The sequence below is a fragment of the Leopardus geoffroyi genome, chromosome B3 (assembly GCF_018350155.1).
Source record: "Leopardus geoffroyi isolate Oge1 chromosome B3, O.geoffroyi_Oge1_pat1.0, whole genome shotgun sequence".
NCBI classification, from domain to species: Eukaryota; Metazoa; Chordata; class Mammalia; order Carnivora; family Felidae; genus Leopardus; species Leopardus geoffroyi.
In genome coordinates this window covers 81,528,897-81,547,156 of record NC_059337.1, presented here as the reverse complement: position 1 = coordinate 81,547,156, position 18,260 = coordinate 81,528,897, and the positions used below count along the sequence as shown (strand labels likewise).

The following is an 18,260-nucleotide window of genomic DNA, read 5'->3' as shown; positions in this document are numbered from 1 at the left end:
AATAACAATAACCCTTGAGAAAATAGAAGAGGAAAGTAATTTAAAACAAGAAATTTATGGTATACAAAACCAAACACCTGAAGATTTATCCTTCACAATAAATCATTATAAAAATATATTTTAACAGAAAATTATGGACAAATATCCTTTATGAATACTGATAGAAAACCCTTAAAACATTGGAAAAAGAAATCCAGCAAAATATAAAAATGAAAAATATCATGACAAAGAAGGATTTAATCTTAGGAATACAAGGTTAGTTTAATTTATGAAAACCAATATGGTTTATCATATTAGCAGAATAAAGAAGAAAAACTATTTGATCATTTCAACAGATGCAGAAAAAGCGTTAGACAAATTTCATATTCATTACTAATAACAACTGTCAGCAAAGTATGAGCAGACCTATCTGAAGCAGATGGATAGTATCTATAAAAGTACAGCTAACATTATACTTAATGGTGACATATGAAATGCTTTTTCCCAAAGAACAGGAACAAGTTGAAGAAATCCATTCTCACTACTTTTATTCTACATTGTACTGAAAATCTCAGTGCAATATGACAAAAAAAAGGGGGGGGCATAAATATTGAATTTCTAACAATGGGGAAGTTTGTAGCAGTTTGTGAAGCATGCTTTCAGGTATGTATCACACAAATGAAAGATAAAGAAGTAATATGCTTTTCTGATCAAGATTCTTTATTTCTAGATGACATGATTACACATGCAGAAAACTCAATGAAATCTATAAAAATTACTAGATTAAATAATTTTAGTAATGTAGTAAGATACAAGATCAATATATAAAATTCAATAGTTTCTATAAACTAATAATACACAAAATGAAATTTAAAACAAAGCAAAATAATAATTAAAAATAAGCCTAACAAAAGAAATGCAAGTTTACTAAACTCCAAATTACTAGTGAGAGAAATTTTTTAAAACCCTAAATATTTTGGGGCGCCTGGGTGGCGCAGTCGGTTAAGCGTCCGACTTCAGCCAGGTCACGATCTCGCGGTCCGTGAGTTTGAGCCCCGCGTCAGGCTCTGACGCTCAGAGCCTGGAGCCTGTTTCCGATTCTGTGTCTCCCTCTCTCTCTGCCCCTCCCCCGTTCATTCTCTGTCTCTCTCTCTGTCCCAAAAATAAATTTAAAAAAACGTTGAAAAAAAAAAAATTAAAAAAAAAAAAAAAACCCTAAATATTTTAAAAACCTAAATAAATGGCAAGATACATAACGTTCACAGGTCAGAAGGCTCAATGTCGTTACTATAGCAATTATCTCCAAATTGAGGTACAGATTCACACAATCCCTAGAAAAATTCTGGCAAACATTTTGAACAAATTGACAAGCTAATCCTAAAATTTCTATGGAAATGCACCTGATCTAAAATTCCCAAAACAATCTTTAAAAGGAAAACAAATCCAGGGGCACCTGGGTGGCTCAGTCAGTTGAGCATCCCACTCTTGATTTCAGCTAAGGTCATGATCTCACAGATCATGAGTTCGAGCCCCACATTGGGCTCTGTGCTGAGAGTGAAGAACCTGCTTGAGATTCTCTCTCTCTACTCTATTTCTGTCCCTCTCTCTCAAAATAAATAAACTTCTTATTTGCAAATCAATCAATGTGATACATCACATTAATAAAAGAAAAGATAAGAACCATATGATCCTGTCAATCAATGCAGAAAAAGCATTTGACAAAATTCAGCATCCTTTCTTAATAAAAACCCTCAAGAAAGTCAGAATAGAAGGAACATACTTAAACATCATAAAAGCCATTTATGAAAAGCCTGCAGATAATATCATACTCAATGGGGAAAAACTGAGAGCTTTCCCCCTGAGATCAGGAACACGACAGGGATGTCCACTCTTACCGCTGTTGTTTAACATAGTGTTGGGAAGTTCTAGCATCAGCAATCAGACAACAAAAGGAAATCAAAGGATCATATGTGGCAAAGAAGAAGTCAACCTTTCACTTTTTGCAAATGACATGATACAATACATGGAAAACCCGATATTCTCCACCAAAAGTCTGCTAGAACTGATACATGAATTCAGCAAAGTCGCAGGATACAAAATTAATGTACAGAAATCACTTGTATTCTTATGAACTAATAATGAAGCAAGAGAAAGACAAATAAACTGATCCCATTCACAACTGCACCAAGAATCATGAAATACCTAGGAATAAACCTAACCAAAGATGTAAAAGATCTGTATGCTGAAAACTATAGGAAGCTTATGAAGGAAACTGAAGAAGATACAAAGAAATGGAAAAACATTCCATGCTCATGGATTGGAAGAATAAATATTGTTAAAATGTCAATACTACCCAAAGCTATCTACACATTCAATGCAATCCCAATCAAAATTGCACCAGCATTCTTCCCGAAGCTAGAACAAGCAATCCTAAAATTTGTATGGAACCAAAAAAGTCCCCGAATGGCCAAAGTAATTTTGAAGAAGACCAAAGCGGGAGGCATCACAATCCCAGACTTTAGCCTCTACTACAAAGCTGTAATCATCAAGACAGCATGGTATTGGCACAAAAACAGACATACAGACCAATGGGATAGAATAGAAACCCCAGAATTAGACCCACAAATGTATGGCCAACTAATCTTTGACAAAGCAGGAAAGACTATCCAATGGAAAAAAGACAGTCTCTTTAACAAATGGTGCTGGGAAAACTGGACAGCAACATGCAGAAGAATGAAACTAGACCACTTTCTTACACCATTCACAAAAACAAACTCAAAATGGATAAAGGATCTGACTGTAAGACAGGAAACGATCAAAACCCTAGAGGAGAAGCAGGAAAAAAATCTCTCTGACCTCAGCCGCAGCAAATTCTTACTTGACACATCCCCAAAGGCAAGGGAATTAGAAGCAAAAATGAACTATTGGGATCGCATCAAGATAAAAAGCTTCTGCACTGCAAAGGAAACAATCAACAAAACTAAGTCAGCCGATGGAATGGGAAAAGATATTTGCAAATGATATACTGGATAAAGGGCTAGTATCCAAAATCTATGAAGAACTCACCAAACTCCACACCCGAAAAACAAAGAATCCAGTGAAGAAATGGGCAGAAGACATGAATAGACACTTTTCCAAAGAAGACATCCAGATGGCCAACAGAAACATGAAAAGATGCTCAATGTCACTCCTCATCAGGGAAATACAAATCAAAACCACACTGAGATACCACCTCACTCTGGTCAGAGTGGCTAAAATGAACAAATCAGGAGACTATAGATGCTGGAGAGGATGTGGAGAAATGGGAACCCTCTTGCACTGTTGTTGGGAATGCAAACTGGTACAGCCGCTCTGGAAAACAATGTGGAGGTTCCTCAAAAAATTAAAAAATAGATCTACCCTATGACCCAGCAATAGCACTGCTAGGAATTTACTCAAAGGATACAGGAGTACTGATGCATAGGGACACTTGTACCCCAATGTTTATAGCAGCACTTTCAACAATAGCCAAATTATGGAAAGAGCCTAAATGTCCATCAACTGACAAATGGATAAAGAAGATGTGGTTTATATATACAATGGAATACCATTTGGCAATGAGAAAGAATGAAATCTGGCCATTTGTAGCAACGTGGATGGAACTGGAGAGTGTTATGTTAAGTGAAATAAGTCATACAGAGAAAGAAAGATACCATATGTTTTCACTCTTATGTGGATCCTGAGAAATTCAACAGAAGTCCAGTGAGGAGGAGAAGGGGGAAAAAAAAAAGTTACAGAGAGGGAAGGAGGCAAACCATAAGAGACTCTTAAATACTGAGAATAAACTGAGGGTTGATGGGGGATGGGGGGGAGGGGAAAGTGGGTGGTGGGCATTGAGGAGGGCACCTGTTGGGATGAGCACTGGGTGTTGTACAGAAACCAATTTGACAATAAATTTCATAAGAAAGGAAGAAAGAAAGAAAGAACGAAAGAAAGAGGAAAAGAAAAAGAAAAATAAGAAGAAAAAGAAAATAAATCCAGAAGCTTTACACCACAGTAGTCAAGAACACATACTATTGGTGTGAGGCAGATAAAAAATGAAGAATTCAGAGGCACCTGGGTGGCTCAGTCGGTTAAGCGTCTACTTCTCTGGCTGAAACCTGATACAGATTTTAAAAGTCCTAAGAGACATATGAACCAGGTGCATTGCATTTATTTGGGTACAGGCTTGAACAAAATGTTAAAAATCTTCATAAAACTACTGAGGAAATGTAAATACAGACTGGTTGCTTGACAACAGTAAGGAGCTTTTGCTAATTATTTTCAATGTAATAATGGTATTTTGGACATATTTTAAAAGTCTATTAAATGGAAATTTAAAATAAGACACTACTACACTCTTTACAGAATGACTAAAATAAAAAAGAATGACAGCACCAAATATTGACAAGAATGTAAAGCAAATGGAATTCTCACATACTGCTAATGGGGGTATAAAATGATACAACCACTTTGGAGAACTCTTAGGTCATTTTTATGATGTTAAATGTGTACCTGTCCTACAATTGAGTCATCCTATCCCTAGGCATTAACCCAAAAGAAATGAAAAAGACTTGTACAGGAATGTTTATAATAACAGCTTCATTCATAATAACCACATACAAAAAAAGAGGAAGACACAATTCAGCTTTCGATCAACAAGACAGTAAATAAACAAGTTGAGGAACATTCATATGATGAAATATTATTCAGCAATAAAAAAAGTAGATTGCTAATACATTGATAAATCTCACAACTTTTATACTGAGCAAAGACAAAACTAATCTATGATTTTAAAAATTCAGAAAATGATGGTCTGTAAGGATGGGGAGGGGAAAATGACTGAAAAGGAGCACAAGGGAAGTTCCCATTGTAATGGATTTTAAAAATTCAGAAAATGATGGTCTGTAAGGATGGGGAGGGGAAAATGACTGCAAAGGAGCACAAGGGAAGTTCCCATTGTAATGGAGATAAATGCTCTTTATCTAATTTTGGATGTTGAATACTTGGATATACTCAATATCCAAAACTCACCAAAATTTCACTTATCCTTACATCTTATTATGTATAAATTATACTTCAATAAAATAAACACAAATAACCTGTAAATTCAATCAATAAAACCAGAAGTTTTTTTCCCCCAAAAAGACCAGTAAAACAAAATAACACTTTGACAAGTCTCATTAAGAAAAATATTAGAAATAAGAAAAGGGATTTAACAACAGCTATGAAGGAATGTTTTAACATTATAAAAGAATACTAAGTACAACATCATACCAATAAAATTTTCAAACTATATGAAATGGATCATTTCCTAAGAAACTAAAAATTAATAAAATTGACACAAGAAGAAGTAGAAAACCTGAATAAATAAATAACAGAAGAAAATGGAAAACAAAGACCAACTCATAATCCTATGAAAAGAAATAAAGAAAACCTTATTTAAAATAGAGTTGGGGTAGGGGCGCCTGGGTGGCTCGGTCGGTTGAGCATCCGACTTCGGCTCAGGTCATGATCTCACGGTCCGTGAGTTCGAGCCCCACGTCGGGCTCTGTGCTGACAGCTCAGAGCCTGGAGCCTGTTTCAGATTCTGTGTCTCCTCTCTCTCTGTCCCTCCCCTGTTCATGCTCTGTCTCTCTCTGTCTCAAAAATAAATAAACATTTAAAAAAAAATTTTTTTTTAAATAAAAAAAATAAAATAGAGTTGGGGGCACCTGGGTAGTTCAGTCAGTTAAACATCTGACTCTTGGTTTCAGCTCAGGTCATGATCTCATGGTTTGTGGGATTGAGCTCCATGTCAGGCTGTGCGCTGACAGAGCGGAGTCTGCTTGGGATTCTCTCCCTCTCTCTCTGCCTTTTCCCTGCTCATGCTCTCTCTCTCTCTCAAAATAAATAAACACGTAAAATACAAATAATAAAATAAAACACAATAAAAGGAGTTGGGAAGCTCTGAAGGAAGAGCTCCTGTGCATGTACCACTACATAACCAGCAGGAAGAAGGAAGTTAGAATTATCTGAACAAGGAAGTATAGTTTTTGAACAACAATTTTATCTCCTGCCTTTAAGGAAGGAGGATCCCTCCCTGCCACAGCAACAACACACTAACCACTGATTGCAGCCAAAGAAAAACTGTCACTACCTCAAACTCGTGTTTTTCACCAATAAAGCTTTGGTCAAACAACTATCTCCAATTTCCTCTTAAAACCTAATAAAAGCTGACCTTTCCATTGCCTCTTTGGACATGGGTATGGCTCACTATAATTTGCTTGTCCTGAATTGTATTTCCTCTGCTAATCTTGAATAAACTCATTTTTTACTTAAATTATTCTTTGCTCTGTTTAAAGTTAACTCCCCAAAAAAGGCATTTTGTCCAGGGAATTTTGAGAAAGAGTTCTTCCAATAAGGAAATTAATACACTAAAAAGAAAAATTAGTATAATCCTACATTTAAAAACTGGTACACTTAATCCACCACTGCATTAAAGGAATATGACCCTATAAATGTAAAATTTGTTAACACCAAAAATCTATTAAGTTCATTAAATTAAAAAAATGTTTAAAAATCCTTACCATTAGTCCCCAAAAAATGAGGTGCTAAAATTCAACTCTCTTTCCTATTTTTTTAGATTTTGGTATATATACTTCACCCTTGAACAATGGGGGAACTAGGGACACCAATCCCCCACACAAAAATCCACAAATAACTTTTGACTTCTTAAAAATTTAACTACAAATAGCCTACTGCTGACTGGAAGTTTTACTGATAATATGAACAGTTGATTAACACATATTTTGTATACTGTATATATTATAGACTGCATGTTTACAATAAAGTAAGCTAGAGAAAAGAAAATGCTAAGAAAATCATTTGGAATCCTAGATTGGTGGAGCCTGAGCCAGCACGGTAGTTAGTGCCTGTGTAACCCAGTTGGTACCACAGAAGGGACAGTGGCCATGGCACAGGCTCCACAGGGTCAGGAGTCACCATGCTGAAGGCAGTGTGGCGGGTGTTGAGGTGGCTTCAGACCCAGACAGTGGCCCAGGCTGCAATCCTTGAGCTGTGAGAGGGGTTAAGAAGATGTTCATGTCTCCCTCTGACCAGTGGTGCCTTCACCTCTAGAGGGGTCATCCTCCTGACCCTTTGCAGACATGCTATCCAGCAACCAGTCTAGCCTAGTCAAGATGTGATCCACCCCCTTCCACACTATTCAAAGACTACCAGAACATTCCTGGAAATGAGAAGGCTAATGATGTCATACAAAGACTTTTGTCTTTGGAAATGGCCTACCAGAAAAAGAAGCTAAAAATCAAGCAAGAGCAGCTGATGAACAAGATCATGGCAAACCATGAGGACACCAGTACCCTGGACACGCTAATGGTTGCCCTGACTGTCAAGATCTGCAGTTATAAAGAATATATGTATAAATATTGAAAGGACAAAGCCCACAAGTGCTATCTGCTGATAAGCAGCAATCAGAGGAAAAAGATGCTCAAAAACTTCCGTAAGACCAACTATAATGTCTTTGAAAAGATATGCAAGGAGTTGGGAACTGAGTATACCTTTCTCCTCTGTACTACTGAAAAACTCACCACTGTGGTGACCAAGAAGGTTCTGTATATTCACGTTTTCCAGGAGGCACAAAAGCAAACAATCAATCAATAAGCAAGCCCTAAAAGCTGCAACAGCAACCTGGAAACAAAGTCAGAAGAATCCACACAGTCCTTCGAAAGCTGGGCCAGAGGCAATCAAAGGAAACCACTAAATTTTATTAGATTTTCAAAATTTTTAAGGAAACGAAAATACATTTACAGGACTGCCTTTATCGAAAAACAATCCATGTATAATCAGACCCATGCAGTTCAAACCATGTTGTTCAAGGGTCAAATGTCCTTTAATTCAAGTTTTTAAACACAGTGAAGCTTTGAGAGTATATAAAGAAAGTGCTATCTCTGGTTTTGATAACAGGAATCTGAAATACAGAATAATTAAATGAGTTGTCCAGAACCTAATCCAACCAACTACTTCTGACACAAAGTGAGTTCAATAAGAAATTAAGTAAAATCAGCCTAAGTAGTAACATAAATACAACTGTGTTCAGCTTCCTTTCAATACAAAGAACTAGAAATCTGGAGTTAGCCTGAATTCCAAGTCCCATCCTTAGGTTATACTATAAATTTGACTGAGCTGTAGATAAGATTCAGATTATCCATCAGTGATGCTCTTTTCTAAGACAGGTTCAAAAAGGAGGTAGTGATATTCCTGAATGCCATTCACAACAGTGGATAGTTGCCACAGTGCTGAGTATTTGACTCTGAGTTTTCTGAGCACAGGGCATTTCCAGGAATCAGTTTTTCAGCTGTCCAGTTACAAAATGAGACTTGACAGTAGTCTTTGAGCTTCTCATGAGCAAAGTGTTCTTGTATCCACTCCTAGCACCCACCTTAGGATTTGGCAGTTATTACTTAGTAAATGTTTCTATTAAACGATTGAATGCTAGAAAGGAGAGTTACAACAACAACAACAAAAATTGAGCACTCTATGGACTAAGCTAGAGAAGTAAATATTGCATTAACATAATAGTACCCATTTTAGAAGTGATGATAAAACCCAGAGTCACAAAAAAAGTAATGTGTCTAAGTCAGATTTATTTTACACACCTAAATATGGAATTTGGAATTCAAGCTGAGTCTCAATTTCTAGTTCTTCCCTCTGAATGTCTATGTCTCTTACTCTTTTCTTCAGATTTTCTACTTTTTCACATTCTACATTTCACTGTGGACTGTTTCTTCTAACCAATCTTCTGGTTCACTAATTCTCTTTTCAGTTGTAACTAAGTCGATGTTAAACTTAATGAACAAATTTTAAATAGTATTTTTTAAGTTTTAGAATTATCTAGTTCCTTTTCAAACCTGCTAGATTTAATTTTTTCTAGTTTCCAGGTCCTTGTTAAATCTTCATTCTTGGATTTATTTCTTTGAACATAGCAAACTTAGTTGTTTATAGTCTATCTCTAATAATTCCAATACCTCATCTACACTAAGTCTATTTCTATTTTCTGTTATATCTGCTAGTTCTTATTCATAGTGCCTTTTGTCCTTTTACGCATGATTATTTTTGGCTGCATGTTGGACAATGCAATTGAAAAAAAAATTATTTCAAAAAATAAACTGATGCATTGGATAATAGCATCCTCCCCAACAATAACTTTCATTTACTTCTCTTACTTCTCTACAAATCCAAGACTATTGTAACCCAAGTTCTAGACTTAAAATTCCCGGATCTAGCAGATGTTGGCTAAATTAGCATCAGTTCTCTTTGACTTTGAGGGCCCAGTATTCTGTGGTTCCAGCTCAGAGTAAGGGCAGACTACTCCTGGCAGATTCCAGGTTTTACTTATACCCCAGAGTCTTGTGAAGCATCTGAAAGCAAAAATCAGTTTCAAAGCTGCTAGGTAGGCTACAATCAACAAATATCCTTAGAACAAAGTAATTTTGAGGAAATGGGGTTATTTCTATCACTTTTATCCTCTCCCAGATTCTTCTAAGAATTTGTGATTCATATTTTACCCAGCTTCTTTAGTTGTCTTTAGCAGGAGAGTTAGTCCAAATTACTTAAATTGCCATTATATAATCAGAATCTTTTACTAAGTCAATTAAATCTATATAAGCTGAGAATAAAAGGAAATGTCTTGTTAAAAGGAATATATAGCAAACATCATACCTAAATAGTGAAAGAGGAGAAATACTGCCATCAATATCATATGTGAAACAAGGTAACTTCTGCCACTATTACTATTTAAAATTCAACTGGTGGGGCACCTGGGTGGCTCAGTTGGTTAAGCGTCCGACTTCAGCTCATGTCCTGATCTCACGGTTAGTCAGTTCGAGCCTGGCGTTGTGCTCTGAGATGACAGGTCAGAGACTGGAGCTTGCTTCGGATTCTGTGTCTCCCCCTCTCTTTCCGTCCCTCCCCTGCTTGTGCTCTCCCTCTCTCTCTCAAAAACAAACAAATAAACTTAAAAATTTTTTTTAAATAAAATTCGACTGGTGATTCTAGACAATGCAATAAGAAACAATTAAGAAATATAAGCATTACAATAGAAAGGAACACCTACCTAGAAATTCTACTGAAAAGCTATTAGAATAAATAATACTGTTTACATGGTCAAATACTAGAAAAACAAAAATCCATTTCCTAGACCATAGCAGTTACTAACTAAAATATATAAGCAAAAAGATTTCATTAGTGTAGAAATAATAAGAGTTTAGGAATAACTTAAGTAATATGATGCTTTAATCTTTATGTTCCAGTGAACATAAAAAACTTGTATATTTAAATATAGGTGTCTGTATTATAGGATCATTTACACAAAGGTAAGACTTTGGAATATAAAATGTGACTGAAATAAATTGGTGCTCTTTTACTTTTATTTCTTTACTTGCTTATTATCTAACTCCCTTACCAGATTATGTAAAAGGGCATGGATTGTGCCTGTTTTGCTCATTATTATATATTCTGCATATACTATCTAGTACATAGGAGGTAAGATATACATATTTGTTGAAAAATTATAAGTGAATAAACTCATCCAATTTTTGAGAAGCTTTTTAATGTTTTTTATTTTGTATGAAGTTTACACTAACTAAAGTTCACCTTTTCTATAGGTGATCAGTTTAAGAGGATACTAAAATCTCAAGTTCAAAATCAGATAACAAATAAGTCATAACTTTGGCTTTCAAGTATTTAAAAGCAATTTGAAAGAATGATATCATAGCAACATATACTCATAGCATGTGACACCTCACTAAAAAAGATGGAGGGGCAGAAATCAACGAGGTTAGTGACTACAAAATAATACCACTTGAGGAGGGACAAGGAGAATAAGAATCCTACCTCTTGATCATTAAAAAGTTATTCACTTTTGGGGCACCTGGATGGCTCAGTCAGTTAAGCATCTGATTCTTAATTTTGGCTCAGGTCACAATCTCACAGTTCATGAGATCAAGCCCCGCATAGGGATCTGTGTCGATAGTCCAGAGCCCACTCAGGATTCTCTTTTTCGCTCCCTGCTCCTCCCCTACTCATGCTCACTTGTGTGTTCTCTCTCTCTCACTCAAAATAAATAAATAAACATAAAATTTTTTCAAAAAAGTTATTCACTTTTACAACCATAGAGCTATCTCAGAATCTCATTATAGTTGATGCTTTTGCAAGTTTCTCTGTTCCCAGTAAACCTAGATTTGATTTCTTATGCGCTTTACAAAGATACTTTCATGTTGTAAGGTGGTTCTAACAAAAAAACTTAATGTATCTACTCAAGTAAATACTTTTCAAATAAATCTTTCAAATATTTTATAGCCCAACACAAGAAAAGAAACAACCCATTTAACTAGATGTCAGTTTCCATTTCCTCACTTAGGTTAATGAGAAATAAATATCAAGTAAAAAGCACCTGAATCCACTAAAAATATGAGTGTTTTAAATGCTGTGATGCAAAGTAGTTGAAAACACTAGCTTCAATTTTTCCCTTTGTAACAAAACTTGGATTTCAGCTGACAACTTCTATACTAGGTTTTAACCCAAAGCAATTTAGAAACAGACAAGTCAGAAACTCCTTAAAAATAAATTAGGGCTTATAATGAAAATGCTGACAGATGCTTTCTTTATAATAATGCCTAGTGAGACTACTGTATTTTAGCAATGACTACATCACAATATGTATGCAAGTGCTGAACATTAAAATGCAACAATGTCTAGCTTATAATTAAATCAAGACCATGAATAGTTGAGTAAAACATGTTGTAAAGAAAGTGTGATGTGACAAGAAAATACACTAAGTTAAAATATAATGCAACTAAGGATTTATTAGAACTTGCCTTTCAGAAGATTTAAATAAGAAGAAATATAAACATAAATACTAGCAAGAGAAGTAAAAAAGTAAAAATTCAGTAAAGGCTAAAAATAATTTATTTCCAATGTGAATGGTATGTACCATAATTACTTATGAAACTATATCCATCATGAGATGATCATACTTCTAGACTAAGGTCAAAACATAGATTTTTAAATATTTATATATAACTTTAAAAAATGTTAGTATTCCTCCTTCTAGGATCTTTCATCAGCTGCTCAGCTTTCTACTGCTGCTACCTTTTCTACTCACTCTTCATGCTGTCCTTGTCTTTGATTGTTACAAGCCACCATTTCCATCAACCACTACTTCTGAACTCTCCACACCTGTACTGCAACATATAATGGTTGTCAAAGCAACCTGGGGCTAAAAACACAGCATAAACAATTCTACCACATTCAAATAAATATAGTAAGCCTTTTTTTACTGAGAGGCTATAACTAAAGAGCCAACTTCATGTTTCAAAGCAAAGTAGAAACTCAGGAGCATTACACAAACAGCTTCTTTATTATAAAGCTATATATAGGCCTCAACATAAATATGATACCAGTGCATCGCTGATCTTAAAACAATTTGCAATGAGCTTTCTTAGATGACAAACACTATTTTCTCTAATTTCCTATAATAAAAATATTGGATTTGTCCTTTTTAACTTTGAAGATCTAACTGGCTTTATTAAACAAACAGGTAGCACCTCATCTAGACATAGAGGGGAACTCCTTGGATTTGTCTTTTGCACAGGTATGTTCTAGTGGGTTATTCACTAACTCAGTGGTTCTCAACAAGGGACAATCTGCTCCCCAAGGGACATTTGGCAATGTCTAGAGACATTTTTCATTGTCACGAATGAGAAGAAGAGTGCTACTGGCATCTGATGAGTATTGAGAAGTCAGAGATGCTACTAAAAATCTTACAATCTAAAGGACAGACCTCCTACCAAATCACCTGACCCAATATATCGATAAAGCCACTGTCACTGTTGAGCAATCTTCTCCTAACTCCTTTGTTTTCTTACCAAGCAGCAATTTCCCATAGTTTCCCTCATCTTTAACCAAAAAAATATTCAAACCATCAACCAAAATCAGAACCAAACTTAAGAAAAATACAAGTGAAGTACATAAATGACTTTCACGAATAACTGACTCATTCATTCATTCAACAAACATATGAGGCACAGTACTAGGCATTGAAGATACTACAGCGGCCAAGAAAGACAAGATCTCTACTTGCATGCAGCTTATGTTCTAGTAATTCTCAAGTTGAAAAAATCTTCAAACTAAGTAAAAAACCTTCAGTGCCTGACACATTCTGGAAAACTGATGCAGCTACGTGGAAACAGTACCCACTGATAGAGCATTCTGTTTTTGAAACTGTCCTTATTACAATAAGCCAAAATAATTTTCACCCTCTGATGATAGTTCTGTTCTCCTGAGTCATAAAAAACAAATCCTTGTTCCATAGGACGACCCTTTACAGATTTAAAGACAGCTATCCTGCATCTCTGAATTTTGTCTCCTAAAAGCTAAAATAATTCCATTAGCACCTCTAGCAGCCCTTATGTAGGGCTTATACCCTGAGCCTTAAAATCAGAAGGAAATGAGCAAAAACACTAAGGTTTCATAAGAATTTAGGCTATTAATTAGGAATTGCTAACTTTTTTTTTAACAATCTTGCCTGAACCCACAAAACTGATTTTAATAAGAATATAAATGTACTAACTCTTATGTACAAAGCAATATAGCTGACACGGCAGATACATTATCACATTTAATTATCACAATACTATCTTCACTTTAGATGGAGAAATAGGCTCAGAAAGATTAAAGAAATTTTTCCAAGATTATTTCCTTGCCCTAAGCCCATGCTCTTTTTGCTACAGCATTTTACCTAAAAATTGTGTTGGTTTTTCTATTTTAATTCAATCACTGCATTTTCATTATTTCCATCAATCAGTTTTACACTGATGCTAAATCTTGGAGTAGTTTATGCTTAAATAAAGAAGAAACTTGTTCTAATAAAAAAGCATTCTAACCATGAGTGCCTTTTATTAAGAATATACATATTCTTATACACTTACCATGATGATCACCAAATACTGTATACAGAATTGTTGACTCACTGTATTGTATACCTTAAACTAATATAACACTGTATGTTACCTATACTGGAATTAAAATAAAAACTTAAAAAATACACATATTCCTGTACTACCTACACAACTATCCATACAGACACACACAGGTAAGAGAGAGCTCTCAGCAATGACAGACAAATGATGGCTATCTGTTCTTCATTCATTCTGCTATGAGTAACAATTAAAGAATGTAATAGATTAGCGAATTCTATGTAAAATATGCTTTCACAACTTGCTATATTAAGAAAACAATCTCATTAAGAAAGACAATATTCATTGGAAATCTATATACATATTAGCTATATTGGATTGACATACAATGACAAAAATGCTTAAAATTCATTCAGAGAAGCCAAGCAGTATAATATAATGGCAGAGATTACATAAAACAGACTAGATTTGTAGCACTGAACAGCCTCAAAATCTCTGGATCTCAATGTTCTAAACTAAAACTGGAGGAAATAATGGAACCTATCTCAGAGGGTTGTTAGAGTACTATAACTACTTCCATTCTTATCGCCCTTTTCTTCCCACTCCCCCTACTTCTATTCTCTACACAGGCTGCCAAAGGTATCCTTTCAAAACCAAAACTAGATCATATCACTCCATTACCCAAAAATGTCCAAGGGTTTTCATCATATTTGGAATAAAATTCAAAATCCTCACTACAGCCTATAAGATCCTAGATGATCCTAGTCCCTGGCTTCCTTGCTCACTTTTACACTTGTTCTCTCCACTTTGAATGTTCCCCCAAATACTTTGGATGGCTCACTGTCTCCTTCCATTATAAGTCTGCTTTAAATATCACCTTCTCAGATAAGCTTTCCCTAATCAGTATCTATTTTTTTTCAATAGCATTGATCACTAACCAATACTATATTAAGTTTTTTGCTTATGTGCTTATTCCTGTCTCTCCCACCAAAAAGAATGATCCATGGGAGCAAGATCTTTGTTTTAACACTCTATCTCCAGCACCAAGCATGGTACCTAGCACACTGTAGGTGTTCAACAGTCAATGAGTGAAGTGAAATAATGCAAGTGAAGAGCTTAGCACAATGCTTGGCAAACAGAAAACATCCAAAAATGTTAGGTGCTATTACTACCAATTACTAGTATTTCTGTTATTTGTCACACATTCATTAAACAAACCATCACTGAACACTAACTTTGTGCCAGGCACTGTATTGTGTAATTTTTTAAATGTTGATGTTGGGCTTTGCAAAGTGTTTTGAAAACTAGCTAGAGAGCCAGTGGCATAAGATGATAATTGCAATTCATAAAGTAATTAAATGCTTCCAAAAGGCTTCTGGAATTCTACTCCTGACAGAATTTATGGTTATTCCTTTAACCTCATCTGGTTAGATCCAATTAGCTCAAGCACAATATTAGGCCATAGCAGTCATTCACAAAATGTTAACAGTAGGGCACTATAATTTCCTTCTTTAGTATTGTTTTCAAGCTGTTGGTTTTTCTTAAAACTAGAAACCAAGAGACATACTCTGACCATGAACAATCAGAAAATATATAAATCACCAAAGTCACCCAGAGGCAGTGAATGTATTAACAGTTCAAATGAGAGGCAGCTGAGGTGTAATAAAAAGTCCATTCACAGCTATATGTGACCTTATGTGAGCACGCAGCTTTTCTCTATGCTTGCTTCCTTATCTACAAAACAGGGGAAAAAAAAAAAAGAGTGCCTCATAAAAATATTACAAAAATGGAATAACATTAAGGAGGTGAGAATTCCAGACAGAAACTAAATGTCTGCTCTCTCAGCTCATGGAATATAAACCCAAGTAATAGTGCAGAATCTACTGGAAATACTTTACACTTTTATGTAAAGTCCAAAATATCTGGCATAGATTCAGTATATGTTGGCCTCATATTAAACTGCACAGGGGAAAATACCTAATTCCCCAGTGTTTTGATGGCAAAAGAATCAGAGAAACTGAGCATCTGTCTCAGGTTTTGTGAGGCATTAATGAAGTGAAAATGATAACCACACATTTTACAAAAGGGAATCAGCATTTCTCTAGCTTGAAAGATCCCTAACATTCTCATTATTCATATGACTTCTGAAAATTCATGTCATTTTTTTTTTTATTATTCATTTGTTCATACAGTCAACACATCTTGAAATTCAATTACAGACCATGCACTATTCTAGATGCTAGAGATGAAAAGAACAAGGCTTGGTCCCTTCCTACCCATAAAGGAATTTAAGAGCTTTTTAAAATAGTTAATCTTAAAGGTTATAGAAGCTCTGAAGAGAAAATCAATTATTTTAGAAAAGGCTTTATAGCAGTGCTGTCCAATAGAAGTTTCTGCAATCGAGGAAAAGGTTCTTTAATATGTGCTGCCCAATACAATACCATTAGCTACATGTACCTATTGAACACTTGAAATGCAGCTAGTATGACTGAGTCTGTATATTTATTTTGGGAGAGACGGAGAGGGAGAGAGACAGAGAGAGAGACAGAGTCAGAGACAGAGACAGAGAGAATCCCAAGCAGGTTCTGCACTGTCAGCACAGAAGCCAATGCAGGGCTCGAACTCACCAAACGGTGAGATCATGACTTGACCCAAAACCAAGAGTCAGACGTTAACCGACTGAGACACCCAGGCGCCCAAATTTTTAACTGATTTTAATAGCCACGTGTAGCTAGTAGTTACTGTATTGGACAGCAGAGCTTTACAGAATAGGTAATGTTTGAGCTTCAGTCTTAGAAGAAGGGAGTTAGGAATTACCAGGGGTGAGGGAAAGTCCACAGGAAATGGAAAGAGCACAAACTACATGAAGGCCTGTGAGAACCTTAATGTGTTCAGCTAAGGCTGCCTGCGATATGCAGACTGTGGAAAGGAGAAGAGAGAAATGAGGTTAAAGGGTTAGACGGTCAAAATATGAACGCTTTTTAATATCACACGAAGGAATTAAACTTTATTCAGCAGACAGTGGGGAAAACATCAAAGACTTTAAAGCCAGGTAATGTATGACCATACCTATGCTCTAGAAACACAATTTTGATCCTAAGATAGGTGATACATTGAAAGAAGAGACCAGAGGTAGAAAAGATCAGTCATATATGCGGCTACTATAATAGTCCAGGTTAGATGCTTAAGACTCAACAACTGCAATCACAGTGAGAATGGAGATGAAAGAATGAATTCAAGAGACATTTTGAAGATAAAATTAGTAAGACTTAAAGAAGTCTGAGATATGGTGGGCAAGAATAAAACAAAGTTAAAACTTCTGAGGTACTAGCCAGGAAAAACATAATTTAGGCACTTCCTACATTGAATGAAGGGATACAAAAAGTTTACAGGCTCCTGCTCAGAGTTGTTTATAGGAAAACAATCTAAATATACATTAATAGTTTAAAAGCTAAATAAATTATAGAATTACTTAAGATAGCATATATTTCTAAGAGTCATTTTTAAAGATTATAAAGATTATACGATACCAGGGTAAAATGTTCACAATGTGGTTAATGAAGTCAGTACACTACAAAGCAGCACATAAAGCATTGTCCCAATTTTGTTTTATATATTGGTAGAATTTTTTTTAAGTGAAAGAATGTGCCAAAAAGTCAGTAGAAGCTAACTTTGATAGCAGGGTAGTGGGCCATTATAATTTCTTTCTTGAACATTTTTTTTTATTATCTACAACAATTATAGAATATTTTTACTTAAAAATAAACTTTGGTTCTAAAGCACTGTACCTTAAACACTGGGGCCTGTGGTAAATTTACTAAATTTTGTAGCCATTTCACAAACAGAGGGAATCTGACATGACCAGATCCCAATTCTATGCAAGTTCATTATGGGAGACTAAATTCACAGCAAACCGAATAAAAGAGGTGTTTTTTTTCCCTTTTGAAAATTTTACCACAATTACAGAGTATAAAATGGATTACTTTCCATCTAATTAATTAATAATGTCTTTTCACGTATGGTTTATGTCTGTACACATACAACTACAAGTGGGAATTTGGTATAAACCTGTATTTTATTCTGTGTAGTCATGCAAAAAAAAAAAAAAAAAAAAAAAAGGACTTACCCTGCTCATAGTCAATATCAATTATTCAAGTTCACTTGACATAAAGCAGACACTATATGCTGAAGAAGTGGCTCAGCAATACTAATCTTTTTTATACGTAGATGGCAGTCCCTTTTTGCACTTAACAAAACCTGGCTTTCCAAGTTCTAAATTTAGATTTA

The 18,260-nt window shown here is 35.2% G+C and overlaps 1 protein-coding gene and 1 pseudogene across 3 annotated transcripts in view; one reads left to right on the top strand and one right to left on the bottom strand.

Annotated features, from left to right (window-relative positions):
• LOC123582275 overlaps nucleotides 1-7,759 on the top strand; it is a 32,391-nt pseudogene extending 24,632 nt beyond the window's left edge.
• The window catches only part of NUBPL (nucleotide binding protein like), a 222,916-nt gene that overhangs the window by 87,225 nt on the left and 117,431 nt on the right, over nucleotides 1-18,260 (bottom strand). The window lies entirely within an intron of this gene.